General features: G+C 34.0%; 1 protein-coding gene across 4 annotated transcripts in view; it reads left to right on the top strand.

Annotated features, from left to right (window-relative positions):
• The window catches only part of LOC145669646 (uncharacterized), a 995,784-nt gene that overhangs the window by 416,164 nt on the left and 561,499 nt on the right, over nt 1-18,121 (top strand). The window contains exon 1 of one of the 4 annotated variants that reach the window (XM_081737889.1): nt 807-2,721. The exons of the other annotated variants lie outside the window; for them this stretch is intronic. The gene's annotated coding sequence lies outside the window, so the exon portion shown is untranslated. Of the gene's footprint in view, nt 1-806; nt 2,722-18,121 lie in introns of those variants that run through there. 4 annotated transcript variants of the gene reach the window in all.

The following is an 18,121-nucleotide window of genomic DNA, read 5'->3' as shown; positions in this document are numbered from 1 at the left end:
CCTTAGATTCTATACGTATGCTTACCTACCATCCGTGTTCCATAGCTTTTGAAGAAAATTCTTATTGTACCCTAGAGGCTAACAGAACAAGTTGGTGCCGACACCTTTGCAGATAAAAATCCCACCTCGGCTGGATGAGATGGGGGACGGTATATATGTGTTAGTGTTGGTTCTCTTTCCTGTCCGTCCTGTTACCTATCTTTTTCCATTCCTCTCCCTTTTTTTCGTACTGTTGCTTCTCTCTTCCTTCTCCTTGCACAACCACCTTCCTTTTGAAAATACCCCATACTCCTCACATTTCACTCCCTGAGCCAGAGGTCTGTCCCTAGTCGGTGAGGTCCTGCTCCCAGAGACAATAGAAGCAATCAATAGGTTAATGAGTGAAGATATCTAATTATTGATGCGGTCGCCACACTGGGAAACCTTCTCGAAAGGACAGTAATGGATTTACCTCTTAGAACGTCGGATTTGTGTATCATTGTTCATTATGTATCAAGAAAAGGACGACGAAGGGGAAATGGTAGTGCTGGTGTTGGTCGCTGAGGGACAGAAAGAGGGAGGGAGGTCCTCCTTTCGAGATCTGATGTTAGTAGTAGTAGTATTAATGGTAGTAGTAGCAGGGGCGGCGGAAGGGGAGAAAGGATGTTACTAAGTGCCGGGGAATGGAACGACGGCAGAAAAGGTGGTTGGTGGGGGACAATATGGCAAAGTGGTTGTAGTAGCCGTCATGTGGAAGATGCACACTCACACATATACACACACAGTTCCTCATGTGTGAGTGTGTGTGTGTGTGTATGGAAAAAGAGATAGTGTGAGTACAGGGTATGGAATGAGGAAGAAGCATTGGTTGTCCACTCTTAGATCAGACACCATCCGCTTGCCTAGCACAGAACATCATACCTCGAACTAAGTCAAAAAGTGTTGTCTCACTGATACCAAAAACTCATTGAATGACAATTAAGTGTATCCTGATCAAAAATTAAGAAACATGACAACTTTAGCCTGAGTTTGAACCAAGAAGCTATCTTATCAAGTGTTTTAGTATCGTGAACGAGATTGTGTCGATATACTTCGTGAGTTAAGTACTCTCTAAGTGCTAATTAAGTTGTAGAACTTACAATTTTTGAAGCATTGTGTTCTTCTTTTGTGACAAACTAGGTGACAATAGCGAACTCTTTTTTTTCTTTCTTCAAAACTTCGTAGCGAATATTGAGAATGAATTTGGCGCCAAAACTGTGTTGAGAACCGCAAATATTAAATTCAATTACCTATACTTTGCGCCTCTCCCAAACCTACAGAGTAGTGCATTTAGCGTTAAACTGAACACATAAAAACAGATCACGTAAGACTCGAATGATTTACATGTTGCCTTGTTTCTAATCTTTGTAGTGAACTTGGCGCAAATCAAACTCGATTTACTTAACGTTGTTTCCAAATATTTGAAGTGATTTAAATGCCGTAAATTAAAGAGAAAAAAGTGTTTATGTGTAAAAGTTTACGCGTAATATCCTATTGGATACGATTTGAATTCAGATTTGAAAGTTGATGAAATTTTCACAGGCTTCATCAGTGTGTCTTAAATTAGAGCAACTTGCAAAACATATCGATGTGTACTGCTTCTGACTGATTTGCCGAGGAAGACTCATGAGGGTGTGTAGTTAGTGGAGTTGAGTCGGCCAAGTGTTTATGTGTGTGTGTGTGTGGTGTCTGAGGGGAGACTTAACATGCGGTGGAGGGGGGCTTAAGAGAAGTAAAAAGAGGGGGAAAGAAAAACGCGGTAGTAGGTAGGAGCGTAAGGAACATCAGGGGCTGAAAAAAGACTGTAAGGAAAGAAAAAAAAAGAAACGATCTCTCCCATTCATTGACAACTTTAGTACGAGTTCACTTGCCTTGAACGCATGGGAGTGACCGAATCATGTGCGCAAATATTAGGTAAATAAATGCATTACCTTCTAAAGGAAGGAACAGAGAGGTGACGTGTGTGTGTGTATGTGTGTGTCTCCAACTCCATAGTCAGTCTTCATATGTGTGTGCTTTCGTTTGTATATGTGTGAGAGTGCATATAAGTCTACCTGTGTAGGCGGGGAGCAACTTATGTACGCATAGACGAATAATTTTAGCCACCACGAAGCAGCTGATTTCCAGGCAAAATACGTCGAAAATCGGTCAAACTTCTTCTGCGCTTTTTTTAAGCGTGTCCATTGGGCGGTGAAGATTTGCAGTATTTTTTGTGAATTCATGTCTTGATGCCTCAAAGTCAAAAAGACGAGGAAAGTATTTAGAATTACCGTACCACAACCGTGACGCTACAGCATCTATAAAGTACCCGAAGTTTGTGTGTGTATTTTAGTAATTCATTCTTTATTTTTTTTAAAAAAGAGTCAAGTATTGTTATTGCTGTATAGCGTAAAACAGTACGACTTTTTGTGAGCAAGTCCTCCCAAGTTCCTTGTTCATCGTTAGTTTTACACATGTGTCAATGACCCCACCCCCTTCTCTCCTCGTCCTGTGAGAGTGAATATGGTTGAAGCTGATTTTGCCATTGAGTGAATAAATATCCCGCCTTCGCTGGTTCATATACATACTTCACAAAACTTTTCTTCCATTCTTGGACTCCGCACCCTCTCGTGGCTCGTCTTTGAACTAAAGAAGAAGAAAAAAATCAGAAAGGGAAAACTAATTAACAATTTGGATGAAGTAGGCGTCCGTATAACGTATATGGTAAGTAATCATTTCTCATTATTTATATATTAAATTGTATTAAATTGATTTTGTTTGTCATTTGTAAATATTTTAACCGATATTCCTGTTCACTGTTTGTAAATACATTATCATTTAGGGTTTGATCGTGCATGAATGTACTATATGTATTTGCAGTTGATGTATTTATAAATCTAATACACAACAAACAAACAATTACACATACATTTATTTGTCTGTGTCGTTTGAAAATGTGTTCAAATATTTGTTTCGGTTAAAAACGCTCATTATAACATGTTTTATGTGATGAACAAGAATATATACAGTATATATATATATATACAGTATATATATATATAATAAATGATATTGTAGAGGCAAATATATACTATGGTATAGATATGACTTTTTCATTTAATTTGTGCGTAGACTTAATTCAAAATTTTTAATTTCCTTTTCCAAACTATATTTGAAATTAAAATGAAATCCTTTAGTTTTACGTCCCACGTTTATGGCTAGGCTAAAGGAGACGATGATGATGAGAAATGAATGCAATGGTGGAATGAATAAAGTGGAAGGAAACGGGAGACTCCCGAGAAAACCCACGCACACGGTGTTTGTCCACCATAAAGCTCACTTGGTACGAGCTAGGATCGAACCAGGGACCCTATGTACCAAACTATATTTGAGAACAGCTATAGAGACATTTTCTTATAGAGAGCTTCCTTATAGCTGAATGATTATGGTTCTGTCCTTTCATGTGGGAGACTATTGTTGGTTCAAACTCCGATCCACATTAAACTGTTGAATCTTGCTGAAGAGTGGTGTTAAACTTCAATTAAAAATTGTATTTATCTTGTTGGTTTATTGATAGTTCGTTCGTTTTCCGCGCTCGAGTGGCGGATCTAACCCGGGACCGGGTGTCCTAGGCCCCCCCAGTTTTTTGAGTGACATAAATAATTGAAACTCTTATTTCTATATTTTTGAAAGTTTATAGTAAGCGTTACTTTTATTTTTTACTAGAATTTTTTTAAAAATATTAGATATAGTTTCAGTTGCAGTTTTTCTGTTATGCAATGTGCAAAACAATACTTGAAGTCCACAATGTTAGCGTCCAACGTAGCGATAATAGTCTATTTATCGGGAAAGAGTCAAGTTGAAAAACTTCTGCAGGACCCACGAAAATTTGTAAACTCATGATATAGGCCTACCTATCACAATCTGATTTCTGGCTGCCCCTCCCACCAAGTTTTTACCTTCTAGATGCGCTACTGTAGGGTATACGAAACGCGAATCTACAGACTAATGTCCGAGCTGAACAACATAAACAGAAATCGAATCTGACCCTCAAGCACGAAAGCCAAGAACGCTCAACTCACAACCACTAGGGAGACACTAATTTTATGTATAGAATTAGATATCATTATGTATAGAACTTATATTAACAGGCTTTCAGCATTGATTTATTATAATTATTCTTTTGCTATCCTTGTATGGTCACTTTTCCTAAATGAGAGGCTTCCTTCCATTATAATTCTACATGAGTTTCTTCATATTGACTTAAAATAAGAGTATTGTCTTTAATATTATCCATTAGTCCTAATCTTCTTCTTCTTGTACATCCTTCTCCTTCCACCACACACTTTTCATATAACAGAATGGAAAGTCCTTCTTCAATACTGTATTTTTTATCCAGTTAATCACACCTTTTTTTGGTTAATGCTTAAAAATATGTGGAACAAATTCTCTTTATTATTCTTAGCATCTATATAAATACATTCTCTGCACATTTGTGTTAGGCTAATTAATCAATTTTATTATTTTGTTAACTTTGTGATTCATGAATTGTAGATTCCAAAAAATGAATATTTTATTTTCTATATTGAAGTTTAACATATTTTAAAATCGACCACAAATACTAGTAGACTTATTTAATTCCCAACTAATTTTCCATATCCACTAAGTATTTCTCCCTTATTGTATAATACGTATGAAATCTTTCCTGTTCATCTGACCAGTAAATACTTTTTTTTTAACATTCTATACCTCACTATTTTAAATCACAACAATATAAAAAATTTAATATTATTTTACAAATTTCTTAGTAAAATACAGAATTCAAAGATTACGTTTTAATGGCATTAAGAAAACTGATATGCATTGAAAAGTTATTTATTTATGTATAAATGTCAAATACAATTTAAAACAATATCGTGAGATTACCCTTTTATCTTTGAATCGAATTTAAAAAATGGAATTCTGAGGTGACCATATATTCATCTAACTCAAAATAGCTAAATATAAAATTGTAAGACCTTCTATATGAACTAAATTAAATTACATTAATAAATATAATCATGTATTCATTTAGTTAAATGAAATTAATAAAAGATATTGTGTGACCACATATTCAATTGTATGGTGACTATATTTTATTAAAATTATCAAATCATTAATTAATAACTAATTTAATTAATTCTTAATTATTGAATTACCGTAAATCAACAAATCACGCGTTATCACAAAATAACTTAATTTAATTAAATAAAAAATAAAACCATGGAGCCCTCTATTCATTTAATTGCATTAAATTAAAATGATGGAATGAACACCAATTTATTTAATTGCATTAAATTAAAATGATGGAATGAACACAAATTTATTTAATTGAATTATATTTAAATAAAAATTGCGCGATTCATTTTATTAAATTAAATAAAAGTAAAATTATGGCATGTCCTATGCACTTTACTAAAATTAAATCGTGTAGTGACATCTATTCATTTAGTCGAATTAAATTAAAACTACGGAATGCACCTGTTCCTTGAATTGAATTAAATAAAAGAAATAACGCCTATTCATCTACGTATAATTGATTTAAATAAATATACTGTAAAGTAGTGTCTTGATGACATTAATTTAGTTAGATCAAACAAAAATAAACTCATTAATAAACACATATACCTATGTATTTAATTAAATTAAACTATTTCTTTAATTGCAAATGACCAATTATTAGTGGAAAATTATACGTACATACATACCATTTTAGTGCGTTTCAAAGCAAAGTCAGTCAGATATTTTTTACGTTCAAGCCGAAAATTCAAACAAAATTTTGTTTTTTCTAAATCGTGATCAAGAATATATAGTCGTTTTTCAAACTCGTAAGGGCTGTTAAACTGTTACTGACATCTTGTGTTGGGATATGGCTCATTTTCGTAATTATCATGCTTATTAGTAAAAGTTTGCAATCAATTTAGCGTAATAAAGGTATACGGTAATATATTTTGTGTTGCTAACTAAACCCCTTTTTATATATTAAAAAGAAAGTCGCCACAATTTTTAGAAAATATGAAACTGTTAATTTTGATTATAATAATTGTGTTTGTTATATCAGTACATCTAATATGTTGTCATCACTATTAATTCATGCTATGCTTACCCAGGTCTTTGATACCGATAAACCTGTTCGGTATCAACTCGTGCTATGCCTACCTAGGTCTTTAATACCGATATCAATTCATGCTATGCCATGACTCCCAAGACTACCAATCCATGACTATCAAAGCTCTTTTCTGGTTGGTTTTTCGATCCATAGAAACTGATTTTTTTTAAAAAGGAAAAATCTTCATATCAGAAATCTGAACCATTTTACTTGGTATTCGTCTGTCTTCCACGATCTCATTTCTACTTCGTATAGAATAACACTTTACACAATAGGAGACAAAGGTTCAGTGATAGCACCCTCATTTCTAGCACCAAGGGTCTCTACATCGATTCCGACCCATACAAGTTTTGTAATGCGAATAGTTTTCTGTTACATACTTCGTTCCACCGATTCTCTCGTGATTATTTACTTTGTATTTATATTAACGATTTCTCTCGTTTTATACCACAGTTGATATATGTAACCCCAAAACGGTGATATATATATATATATATATATATATATATATATATATATATATATATATATATATATGTGTGTGTGTGTGTGTGTGTGTGTGTGTGTGTGTGTGTGTGTGTGTGTGCATATGGGAAACCTTGAAGTTCTAGTGAAAAAGTTCGAGTGAATTTTCATTTGTTACTCATGACACCGATGAGCACGTACTAGAGTTAAGAGAAAAATGTTCATTTACAAATAAAAACGAGGTTAGAATTTGCGTGCAATAATCGCACTATTGCACGTACGCCATTCTTTGTTTTTTAGTCCTATTGATTTGTATGGAGAAATTATTTTTCCTGGTTTCCTCAAAATAAATTGGAGTATTTGTAATTGTTTGATTATGCTGATTTCCTCGTTGAGTCCAGTTGATCTACATCTAAAACATTGCATTCTCCTTTTACAGTATTTTTGCCTGTCCGGATTAAGGAAATACGCCTTATCGGAGTCCGGATTAAGATGGTTTACTATAGTTATTTAGTTTTATATATGCTAGTATTAGAGATGAATTTTAGTCGAATCCACATCGACGAAATTTTTCTCTTTTTGAATAAGCCCAAAGATTTTATTCCTTTTGAATAAGACTATTTTTTTCTGTACTTTAGTAAGTGCACTTTTCTGTCTTACAATAGTAAACCTTTTTCTCCTTTTGAATAAGTTTAAAGTTTTTTTTCCTACCTGAATCTGTTTTTCTCCTTTCGAATATGTGTTAAACTTTCTTCTTTTTTATTGTCTAAAAGATATCTTCGTTGTTTATTTGAATAATATACACATTTTGAACAAAGGTTATCTCTTTTTGAACAAATCTAAACTATTTCTGTAGTTGAATAGGTATCTTTTTAAACAATGTACTGCAAGTACACACATAATAACGTGAAGCTTGAATCTTCTGAACTCTCTGGTTGAAATACTATTCAAAATGAGAGTTAAAATTTCTTTCGACTTTTTTAAATAGGTATTTTAGAAAAAAATATCCTGCCCGTGCTGAGAAAGCAATATTAAGAAAGCTGAGTTATCCAGCGGAATAAAAGAATCTGTGATTGAAAGAATTTCAAAACTATTATCAAAATTTAAAAGGAAAAATATGTGTTACTTAAAAATGTTCTAAGCATAGAAACACAGCACTTTAAAAATGGAAAGTAAAAGATTGATTTCTAGCTATAGAACAATAAAATTGAAAAACATAATAAAAAGAACTTGAATAGCATTAGGCTTAAATATTCCCTTAATCAATCTGAGTGTATTGTATCCTAGTTACTAATGTTTTTAGATACTATGATTACTTTTCAAAGCTACGGGAACATAATCGGTAAGGATTACATTTTTTTTTTTTTTTTAATTTTTAGAATAAATACTAACATTTTTCTCTTTCTGAAAATTTGTAACTTTTCTCTTGTTGAATAAATTTAAAAATTTTCTCCAGTTGAATAAGACTGAATTTTTTCTTTTTTCGAATAAGTCTTAAAAGTTTTCTCTATTTGATATCGGATTTTTTTTGTTGTTGTTGTTTTAATGTGATTATTTTGCTTTATATTTGAAGAGTATCAACAATATCTACAATCTACCTGCCAACCAAATAAACCGAATTTGATCTCCGATGGAGCACAATTTGTTTCTTATCTTAATCCCATTTCACCGCATTATTCAGCCTATGTAAAATGGTTAAATGGGAAAATCTAGGGATGAGAAGGCATGCCGAAGTTCGCGAAAATTTGTACCTTCATTTCCATATTGTATGTGAAGCTTATTAGCCTGTCCCTAATAGTGACTTATCTATAGATCTAGTTTACGGAGTATTTTCAAAGTTCCTTCTGAACAGTATGGCATTTCTTTGAAAAGAAGTGGAAATCTTTTTTGAGCGGGGCCACTATAACTTATCTGTCAGCCTCGGTCATAATGTTCCCAATCGGCGAGTTCTGCTAATAGTCTAAAGAAATGTTGATGAGGGCTTTGGTTTCTACTACATATGCTATCATCAACGAAGATTTATTTCCTAGTAAAAGTTTTAAGAAGGGAAAAGAACAGTTCGTGTGGGATTTCATGGAAACCCACTAAATAGAACGTCATTCTTTCCAAAGAAAATTGGAACGATTTGAGTTGAATTGATCTTAGTTTAGCATCCCTTTCAGCAGAGAGGCTATATGAGACGTGGACCTACTGATTAATGTGGAATCCGAACCACATGAACTCCCGCCGAGAATCGAACCCGGGTCTCCCACGCCAAAGGGTCTCTCCAACTTCTTCCAATTTCTGCTTGTTCGCGAAAAGCCGCTGAGTCGATTTGCTCATGCAGTCAGCCAGAGGTTGTTATGAGCTAACCAGCAAAATAATGTCAGTGTTTCCATCCTATATTTGTGGCACCATATCGAGTAGTTTGAGTGAAACGGACTTAACGTCAAATGTAAGTCATCAATCCAAATTCATTCAACCCCTCTTAGGAGGATTTGCATTTTTTTTTTTCGTAGATGATAGAATTAGTATTAGATGATCAAAGAAGCTTAATGCCAATCAACATCATTCATCCTATCATGCCAATGAGTATGGTAAATTTGAAGAAAGAGAAAGGGTCTGAATGTAATTAACAACTATTATTATTGTATTATTATTATTATAAATCGTAACTATCGTTTTTTTTTTTAATTCTCCTGATAGTTTAAGAATAGGCAGGAACATCGTAATACGTCACACTATTTTTAAATTTACTTTAAGTGAGGGGGGCACAGTAGCTCAGTTTTAGAGCGCTTACCTTTGGTGCATGGGTTCCTGATTTGATCACTGATCGAGTAAGTTTTTGGTGGACAACATCATGCCCGTGGATTTTGTGGGGTGCTCACATTTTCTTCTACATTTACATTCTACCAATCCTTCCATCATCATTCTCTTGCCTTAATCACCCGTTTCCCTTAACCTAAAGGACGTAATTGTGGGACGTTAAATTGATAATTTTGTGTTATGTAGACACGCTTTGCGGTATAGCGTGTTTGATAGTTGGCAACTACTTGGCACTTGATCGAACTATCGTAACACGCGTTTTGGTGCCCTCGCTTGAAGCACCAGTGAAACAACGTTTAGCACAGGGATGCAAATAACCACTCATCCAGGCAGGGGCGGATCCAGGGGGGAAATTGCTCTCTCCCCCCAGGAGAGGAAACTTTCTTATTTTATATATAAATTAAACCCAATCCAGAGTTTGAAACTCTTAAAGGTACCACTAAGTAGCAGTATTACAGCCCGCCGCTTCCCCCTTAGAAGTCCGCCCCTGCGCCCAGGGCGAGTAGTGCATCGGTGTGGGCGAGTTTTTAATATCACTATTATTTATTTCAAAGGTAAGTTAATGATTTCTGTTGTGGTATGTGGGCTAGTAGCTTTTTTCTTGGGCTAGTAAAAGTTTGTTGCTTATTTGCATCCCTTGTTGAGCAACCCGAACAAACTTAACTGCTCAAACATCTTAAATCTAGTGGTATCTATTCTAGAGTTACATCTGATGCAGGAGATGGGACGTTAAAGTTCAAAGCTACCAACCAACTAACCGGTTATGTTACGTTCGTTTTGATCTAAAGTACAAATATAATAGATTGGTTAGTAGAATCTATCACTTCTTCAGCACAATAATAACTGAAAATGAATCATATCCATTAATCCGAAGGATTTGAATGGATGAGTATTTCAGATCTGAGGATTGATTGTCTTTAGAAACAAAACAACGAACTAAAAGCATTGTAATTGTCCATAGGTGAATGGATGCTCACTGGAAACCAGTTTTTTCTACTGGAGAAAGCACGTTGTTCTGTGCTTTTTTTTTTGTTTTTGTTTTTGATTTGTTCTTGTTTACTACTATTATTACTACTGCCCCTTCCTCCCTACTAGCGCTACTTGCCTTCTGTTATGTAATTATATGCTGCCAAAATATAGGATTGATTGTTAACGACTGACTCCAGGTTAGAAAAGAAATAATAAAAAAAGTAAGTGTTGCAATGTATATGCTCTCGATTAGTTAAATGAGAAAAGAGCTTCTACAATCAAATGCGCGAGTGGTAACCTAAAAATGCTTCTTTGCTTTTTCTTTTCTTCTCTTGAAGAATGAAAACGCTAGGTGCAACAGCTTATTTTTACTCTTATAATACAGTTGGATGGTTTGTATTCTTTATGGCAGTAATTTTAAATCTGTATGAAGTTGTGTTCTTGGTTAAGTTTACACGACGATCAAAGAAGAAATACATGTTTATTGTCAATTGTTACAACAGAATATTATCCCTCCTGATTGAGTAATAAGAGGCCCAATCACGGCGAAATTAAAATACCGCTAATTTTACAGCAATTATGTGATATCTTCAAATAGAAAAAAGATAATCGAAAAATGGAACAAGAGCGCCCTAGACAATATTATTTTACATGATATACCGTTATCACAGCTCACTTATCTGCTTTCGATTTCCAGCCATTTAGAAAATCGGCATTTATTTTCACGTTTCTAAATGACTGCAAACAGAAAGCTACTAGGTGACTCGTGATAGCGGTACCTCATGCAAAATAATATTGTCTAGGGCCCTTTTGTTCCATATTTCGATTATCTTGTATCTATTTGAAGATATCATATAATTACTGTAAAATTAGCTGTATTTTAATTTCACAGTGAATAGGCCTGTTAACCGGATGCAATAAATCGATTAATCGAATTTCCATCGATTTTACACAGTATTTTAAATTGGAAATATCAAATATTAATATTGTATTTTTAATTCTTTGTACAAAATACAAGTATAATACTGTAATTAACTGTTTAATAGCAATATTAACACTGACAGCTATAAACGATATTTTAAAAAAAATTAAGATGATACATGTTAATTGAATTAATTGGTTCATGGATTCTCATTTAAATGAGCAAATTCATGTTACTTACTTTATATACGTATATGAGAACGATTAATGTCTTTTGCCATCCATGTCATTTCGTCGTGCAATACATCTGAAATGAAATTAAACTGTCTCAGTTTAACGCAGGGGCGTCATTTCAGACTTCGTTTGAGGGGGGACAAGAGCACCACTGACGTAAGACGTCAACATTTTGTACTAATATATTAGTAGACAATCGATTAAAGTATACGTGAACCTCAAACTCTTGGGGGGGCGGTAATTGCCCCCCCCGGTCCCCCTAAATGACGTCCCTGGTTTAACATCCCACGATTATGCCTCTGAGGCTAAGGGACGTGGATTATTAAGGCAAGTGAATGACGGAAGAATTGGTGCAATGGAAATGTGGCAGGAAACGGAAGTACCAGAGAAAATCCTCGGATGTTGTACACCACAAACTTACTTGGCCAGGAATTAAAGCGGGGACCCCGTGCATCAGAGGTAAGCGCTTTACCACTGAGTGACCCTGCTTCCCTGCAATATGTTCGGCCCAGTACCATTTCAATACCTTTTTTTTCGCGATATCTATCACTCCATTCATTTCCTTATACACGCCATTATTTCCTATTGTTATCCAGGCCCGTATCCAGGGGAGTCTAGGGGGGTCAGGCCCCCCTAAATCTTGGCTGGCCCCTAAACTTTTCACGATAGACTGGCAAATGAACTATAATATGGTGACGAACTATAATATGGTTGCATCGCCCCCCCCTAACTTCAGCTGGGTCAGCCCTACATTTTTGGGCTGGCTACAGGACTGTTGTTATCTATATTTCCTGGCATACACCTCATGCAAAATAGCGTGACGAAATCAAGAAGTCCTGCGCAATAACGTAGAAAACGATTATTGTATAATGGATGATCGTATAGAAGGATTAGGAAGACCTTTGTCCAGCTTTGTATTGATAATGGTATATATAATAAGTTACATGGAAATGATTGACGATAGTAGTATTTTACAGTGTTTAAAAGTACCTTTTAAGTTGTAATATTTCCTCTTATTTTTGTGAAGGCGACAAATTACCTTGTAAATTTTAATAATTTCTTAGAAGAGTTAAAAATAAAACCTGAAGTTTTAAAAAATATGCTGTAATATTTAAAAAGTAAGTTAGAAAGTTTTCATAATTTTTTATAAGGTTTAGAAGCATGTCGTCAAGTTTCAATAATATCTTGCAATATTAAAATATGTATTGTAAAGTTTAATAACATCGTACAATATTTAAAAAAATAATAAGACTATTCATGGCTTTGGATTGATTTTGTAACAATGACTATATATATGATGGTTAAAGAATTTAAACTTTGTCATAACAATATTTATATATATATGTCTGTATTTTCATTTATTTTCGATAGTGTCTGAAGAAGGATATGCTAGATATCCGAAACAGTTACAAATTATAATTTAAAATAAAGTGGGTTTTAAGCTTTGGTCAGTGTCTCTTTTGTTAAAAAAAATAAGTTGTAACATTTAAAATTATCTTATATTATTTAAAAATACTTTAATAATATTACATGATATTTAAAAATTACACTGTAAAGTTTTAATAATGTATATCTTACAGTATTAAAATGATAAGCTACAATATTTAATAAGTATACGTTGTAAATATTGTCTTTCATACTTACATAACATCTTACAATATTTAACAATACACTGAAAAGTTTATTAATATCTTCGAATATTATAAAATTACGTTTAGAAAGTCTTATTAATATCACATAGTACGAGGGTGATTTAGAAAGTAATGCCTCCATGGTGATACCTTTATTTGTGTTTGACAGATAGCACCGATACAGATATCAGTGGGAAGCTTGCAATATCAGCTACAAATGGTGGCATCATTTTTCAACATAGTCCCTATTACGGGCAACACACTTACACCAACGCGAAACAAGGTTTATCATGTCGTTGGTGAAGAATTGTGGTGGGTACTTACAATACCATTGCCTAACTGCTGTTTCCACCCCGGCAACACAACTGTAGCTTTGGCCCGTAAGGTGATCCTTAAGTTTGGGAAAGAGCCAAAAGTCGCAGGGCGCAAAATCCGGACTATAGACAGGATGAGGCAGAATGTCAATAACACTTTACCAGTAGATGGGACAACTTCGAACGACGTGTGGCGGTACTCCATCGACTGCCGCTTCATTTCGGGGTCGTAATAGTGTATCCATTTCACGTCACCGGCGATACCTGTTCCTGGGCGCGAACCTTCCGCTGTCAGAAATTCAATGACAGCCCGCTGTTTCAACCGGACGTCACCAGTGGATACCATGAATTGTTCCATTACTCTGGAAAGAGAAGAGATAGGAAAGTGAAACAAGTGATATTCTATAGCTTTAACATCAATGCATTAATGATAACCAGTTTAGAATGTTTGCAATACTCTTGGCCAAGTAGTGGGCTTGGGAGCATTACTTTCTGAATCACCCTCATCTTATAAAGAGAGTTTGCTAAGTTTTAATATATTTTAATATTAGCAATGTTCTGAAAAATGCTATCTTTAAAATTAACAACAATGTTAATAGTTTTTATGTAGTTATATGTTTGCGGCGGTTAAAAATAACTAAAAAATATCTGATGTTACAGCCCACAATTAGCTATAATCATCATGTTAGCGCAGATTCAACTGGGTGATGTGTGGTCAGTGCATCGGATTCCCACTTCTATTCGTTACTGCTTAACAGGTACTTTGGGAATTATCCAAAACAAATAGATCAAAATATTGCCATCTTGGCCAAGACTTTTAGGAAGGATTCAAAAAAATGCATCAAATGATTGTGATCTTGGCCAATAATTAGTTTTTGGATCAGGAGCCACAACATTTTTGAACGGCCCCAAAGTCGAGTTTTCGTATTTCTACGGAATAAAAACATCATGCTGAGTGAAGTGATAGTTTGGGTTTGGCTACACTGTATCTGGTTCTCTGGATATAAGGCGCACATTTTTTTTTTTTTTTTTTTGATTGAAATGTATTCGATCTTTTGATAATTAATGGAGATCTCTAATTACATCGCAAACCTAAATTGACATCTGAAATTCTGTAACACAACAAAGATTATATCCGGGACCACTTTTACAAATATTTGTAATTTTGATAACAGCAAATAATGATAAAATTTGGAAGTGTTTAAGTTTATAAAACTAGATGTCGATGTAATGTGTTACAATGTAAAACAGAAAGAGTAATGTTCTTATTCGCAGTGCTTAGGAACACTCGCTGTTCACTCTCTTTTTTTGGCGTGCGTTCCCATCATTTCCTTGAGTACCATCAGTGCTGCTAAGGTATATATAATCTCTTAGCACGCCCTCCAGAAGAATAATTAACTATGCATTTTCACTTGAACACTGAAATCATCCATCTTTGTCTTCAGAGTTGGAGCATGTATCTCCCACTAATATTTTTTCTTGTCTTCTTCAACTCCCACTGTTTTTTCTTGTGCCCCTCCTCTCTTCAAGTTTAGCAAGTAGTTTAGGTCAACAACAATACCAATATATATATATATATATATATATATATATATATATATATATATATATATATATATATATATATATATATATATATATATATATATATATATATATATATATATATGACAAAAGAAAAGTAGCACTGAGAACGCGCACATAATGCTTCTAAAACAAAACTTTCTTCGTAATTTACTATCCATAGCACGTTCTAGTAACTTCAGTCCACAGCTTTACTACTAGTGGTTCCATCTATCGGTCATTTTAACTACTTCCGGGTCGGTGTACCTTTTGCCTGACCTTGGGGTACACCAAAATGTTCACCCAATATTTTCTTTTCCTTCTCTCTGTCTGTAATCATGCTACTACTGTAGAAGTGGAAGGTATAAGATTTTTTTGTTTTCGTTTCTTTTTTTCTTTTTCTTTCTTTTTTTGAAAAAAACAAAAAAGAAAGCTTGTTTCTTCTTCTCACTATTTATTAATTTCCGTTTTGTAATGCTTACCTCTTCAACTTACTAACTAGTATTTCAGCTGATCGCACAAAATACTTGAAGGTCACAGTTGTAAAGAAAGTAGCATTTTTTTAAAAAAAAGACGTTGAAAAAATGTTTGAAAAGGGAGAGAGGAAAAAAGTGAAAGACTCTTCGTTCCAGACTCTTGGGCACCGTTTGAAATTCATCTTAAATTATTATATTAAGGAAAACCTGTTTCTTCACATATTATTTTCGGCTTCGAATAATTCAAATTAAGATGTTCCTCATTGAATATTTCAGCAAATCGTATACCGTTTATCTTTTAAAGCAAGACTCATTTCGTAGTAAATACGGTCCAACCTTGCCATGTAATGATTAGTGCTGTTCACGAGACGAGACAAATTTTTGTAATCTCGTCTTGTAAATTTTTATGAAAGTCTCATATCGTCTCATATATTTTATAAAGTCTCGTCTCGTATATTTTATTGAAGTCTCGTCTCGTATATTTTTATGGAAGTCTCATCTCGTCTCGTAATTTTTTATGGAAGTCTCATCTAGTCTTAAATTTTATGTAAATTCACTTCCTCTTGTAAATTTTTGTGGAAGTCTAATCTCGTCTCGTAATTTTTATAAAAAGCATCATCTTCTCTTGTAATGTTTTTTATGGAACTCTCATGTCGTCTCGTAATTTTTATGGAAGTCTCATTTCGCCTCGTAATTTTTATGGAAGTTTCATCTCGTCTCGCAAATGTTATGGAAATCACATTTCCTCCTAATTTTTATGGAAGTCTCATCTCGTCCCATAATTTTTTATGGAAGTCTCATCTCGTACCATATTTTTTTAATGGAAGTCTTGTCTCGTCTCGTAATTTTATGAAAGTCTTATCTTATCTTCTTGTAATTCTTTTATGACCCTAGTCTCGTCTCGAATTGTAATGTTTCTTATCTCGTCTCGAATTGTAATGTATATTGTGTCGTCTCAAATTGTATTGTATCTGGTTTTTCTCGAGTTGTAATGTATCTTGTCTCATTTCGAATTGTGATGTATCTTGTCTCGTCTTAAATTGTAATGTTCATTGGCTCGTCTTGAATTTTAAAGTTTCTGGCCTCGACTCTTATTGTAATGTATATTGTCTCGTCTCGAATTGTGATGTATCTTGTTTCGTTTCGAATTGTAATGGTTTTTGTCCCGTATCGAATTAATAAAAAAAGTACTTCTCGTTTCGAGACAAGACGAAATGTGTCTTGTATCTTGAGTAATACTACTAATGATGCTACCAAATCTTTTTAATATCTATTAATGCATATCGCTGACTAGAGAGAAGGCGGAACCTCCTAATTGTTATTCGCGAGTGGAACGCTTTAATTTTCAAACAACAAATAGTGAATAGGAATAATTACAGAACGTATTTCCTTATTCCTTTCCATAAAAATGAAACCAAGCGGTACATCTATAATTTTCTATTTCCATGAAAGTGAGACCAACAGATTTATATATATATATATATATATATATATATATATATATATATATATATATATATATATATATATATATATATATATATATATATATATATAGTTTTAGATTTTCATTAAAGTACAGTAAGGCCAATCGCCATTTTCATTATTTTGTTTTTCATAAAAATGAGGCCAACTGGTACTTCTGTAATAGACATATTCTGTTTCCATAAAGGTTGGGGCAACCGACAGTACTACAATTTTCCATTTCCATAAAAATGGGACAGCATCAAGTATACTACACAATGAATGATATAAAATACAGTTTATATATGAAATAAAATGAAATATTCAAGTCCCACGGTTATGCCTTTTCGGTTAAGAGAGACGGATGATTAAGTCAAGTTAATGATGATAGAAGAATTGGTGGAATCATGATGGGGGAGGAAACGGGAGTACTCCGAGAAAACCCATGGGCACGATGTTGCCCACCACAAACTTACTTGTACGTAGATCGAACTAGGGACCTCACGCACCAGAAGTAATCGCTCTACCACTGAGCCATCTTGTCCCTAGGTTCAGATATCATTTTCGAACAATTGATTATGGGAAGAGAAATGAATTTCCCTGAGACGTAATGTACTGCTAGGTGAAGTGAGATTCGAATCATTATTTGTTATTATTATGTATCACAGATTTTGTACTTTCACCGCAGATGAAATCACGCGCGTTGGTCATTTAGCGATAAAGAGATTTAAAATGAACTGGATTGTAACAGCCATTTTTAGATTTTGACAAGAGACATTTTTAGACTTCAACAAAAATAAGTCAAGTATTTTGATTTGGTTTTTGACATCATGACAATGGTTGCGTTGCTTGCAGGCTATAGTATCATATACTTCTAATATTAGAGTTTTTAAAAGTCTTCATCCAGGCGAAATTAAAAGACCGCTAATTTTACAGAAATTATGTGATATCTTCAAATAGATAAAAGATAATCGAAATGTGGAACAAGAGCGCCCTAGCCAATATCATTTTACATGAGAAACCGTTGTCACGACTCACTTATCTGCTTTCGATTTCAAGCCGTTCTGAAAATCGGCATTTATTTTCGCGTTTCTAAACAGGTGAAAACCGAAAGCCACTAGGTGACTTGCGATA

The sequence above is a fragment of the Thermobia domestica genome, chromosome 14 (genome assembly GCF_964235325.1).
Source record: "Thermobia domestica chromosome 14, izTheDome1.hap1.1, whole genome shotgun sequence".
Lineage (NCBI taxonomy): Eukaryota > Metazoa > Arthropoda > Insecta > Zygentoma > Lepismatidae > Thermobia > Thermobia domestica.
Note: the sequence above shows the minus strand (reverse complement) of the source record. Positions and strands in the feature narration are given on the sequence as shown.